The 2,246-nt window shown below is 36.4% G+C and overlaps 1 non-coding gene across 1 annotated transcript; it reads left to right on the top strand.

Annotated features, from left to right (window-relative positions):
• The first annotated feature begins 1,467 nt into the window (after positions 1 to 1,467).
• Positions 1,468 to 1,574, top strand: LOC139850918 (small nucleolar RNA R71). Its single transcript, XR_011760292.1, has one exon. It is a non-coding gene; the product is annotated as a small nucleolar RNA R71 (small nucleolar RNA).
• The last annotated feature ends 672 nt before the right edge of the window (positions 1,575 to 2,246 follow it).

Below are 2,246 nucleotides of genomic sequence, written 5' to 3'. Positions count from 1 at the left end.
ACTGGAAATACTAAAGTACAAACTTTAACTAGCATGTTTTCCATTATCCCTCTAGGATATTTTACTGATCGATCGGCTAGTTGTATGCTTATTCTTGTTGGTTTCAATTCTCCGAGGTCTAGTTTAGCGTATAGTGAATACGGCATTAAATTTATACTAGCACCTAAGTCTGCCAATGCTTTTATTGAACTAAGACTACCCAGAAAATATGGCATTGTGAAACTTCCTGGATCTGATAATTTTTCTGGTAGTTTATTCAACAGCACTGCAGAACAATTAGCATTCATAGTAACAGCCGAGAGTTCTTCCATTTTCTTTCTATTTGTGATTAGATCTTTCAAAAATTTAGCATATCTTGGCATTCCTGAAATCACATCAATGAAAGGAAGATTGACATTTATTTATTTAAGCATATCCAAAAATTTGGATTGCTCGGCTTCAAGTCTTTCTTTTCTCATTTTACTTGGGTAAGGAAGCGGTGGTTGGTATGGTTTAACATAAGGTTTAGCCTTAACTGTATTATTTTCATTAACCTTTTCAACTACCGATTATGTTTCCTTCTCTTACTCAGGCTGTGGCGTCTGTGTAGTAGGAATAGAGTCATCAGAAATTACAGGTATTTCAGGTGGTTTAAGTGTAATACCACTTCTTGTGGTAATAGCTTTAGCTGTTTCATTTCGGGGGTTAGCATTTGTATCGCTAGGTAGACTCTCCAGTTTTCTTTCTCCAATTAACCTGGCTAGGTTGCTCACTTCTTGTTCCAGATTTTGGATTGAAGCCTGTGGATTTCTAAATGCTTGAGCATTTTGTTCATTAGTTTGTTTCTGAGATGTGAAAAATTGAGTTTGAGATTCAACTAGCTTTGACATCATATCTTCTAAATTTGGCTTTTTATCATCGGTTTGTGGTGGTTTATTTGGAAAAATAGGTCTTTGCTGGTTGTAAGTATTATTAGATACTTGTTGATTGCTAGGACCTTGTTGGTTGTTGTATGGAACATTTCGGTTATAATTCTGATTTTGATTGTTGTTTGGTCTTGGCGGTTGATAATTATTTTGATAATTATTTCCAGGCCTTTGGTTCATGTATGAAACATTATCTCTTTGTTCCATTGTTTGTTCAATACTAAGACAATCTTTTGTCAAATGTGATCCTCCACACTGCTCACAACTAATTCGTATTACGTGAATATCTTTAGTCATCTTTTCCATTCGTCTTTCAAAAGCATCTAACTTTGCGGAAATGGAATCAAAGTCATGGCTAGATTCGGCTCTAGCCGCTTTAGATGATCTAACGATGTCTTTTTCTTGATGCCACTCATGTGAGTGGGAGGCTGTGTTATCAATAATTTTGTAAGCTTCAGTTGTGGTTTTCTTCATAATGGAACCACCAGCTGCTATGCCAATGTCTTTTCGTGTAGTAATGTCGAATCCTTGGTAGAATATTTGTACTATTTGATAAGTGTCTAAGCCATGTTGAGGACATCCTCTCAACAACTTTCTGAATCTTGTCCACGCCTCATATAGAGTTTTATTTGGCTTCTGTGTGAACGTAACAATTTCTCCTTGAAGTCTTACAGCTTTAGATGCCGGAAAGAATCTTTTAAGAAATTTCTCAACTAAAACATCTCATGTATCAATCGCCCCTTCAGGTAACGATTCTAACCAATCTTTGGCTTCTCCCTTTAAAGTCCAGGGAAATAACATGAGATAGATCTATTCATCCTCAACTTCTCTGATTTTAAATAGAGTACAGATCCTATTAAAGGTTCGAAGATGTTCGTTTGGATCTTCTTTTGGCGTACCACTAAATTGGCACTGATTAGTTACCATGTGTAGGATTTATCCTTTGATTTCATTATCTGGCGCATTAATGTCTGGTTGAGTAATTGCATGACCTTAGCCAGTGCGGGTAGCTCTCATTTGATCTTCCATACTTAGAGGTTCTTGATTTTCCATGATTGAATTTGTTGAATCTGAATCACTAGAGGATTCTGATTTAATTGTTTCTTCCTCGACAATCTCTGGTTGTATGATTTGCGGTTCAGGAGGAATGATTAGTGGTTCAGGATCTCTGAATTGTCCTTGAATATCCTCCGGGTTCTCAATTGTGAGGTCGGGTTCAAAAAATGGATTATCGGAAATTTGAGTTGGAATACTCGTTCGACTAGATAATGATTCTAAAGAAAAATCAACGGCGACAATATTGGCTAGATGTCTTGATCGAGTTATAGGTGGTGAACATAT

This window comes from Rutidosis leptorrhynchoides, chromosome 5, assembly GCF_046630445.1.
Source record: "Rutidosis leptorrhynchoides isolate AG116_Rl617_1_P2 chromosome 5, CSIRO_AGI_Rlap_v1, whole genome shotgun sequence".
NCBI classification, from domain to species: domain Eukaryota; kingdom Viridiplantae; phylum Streptophyta; class Magnoliopsida; order Asterales; family Asteraceae; genus Rutidosis; species Rutidosis leptorrhynchoides.
The sequence above is the reverse complement of the archived record's forward strand: the minus strand, read 5'-3'. Positions and strand labels throughout refer to the sequence as shown.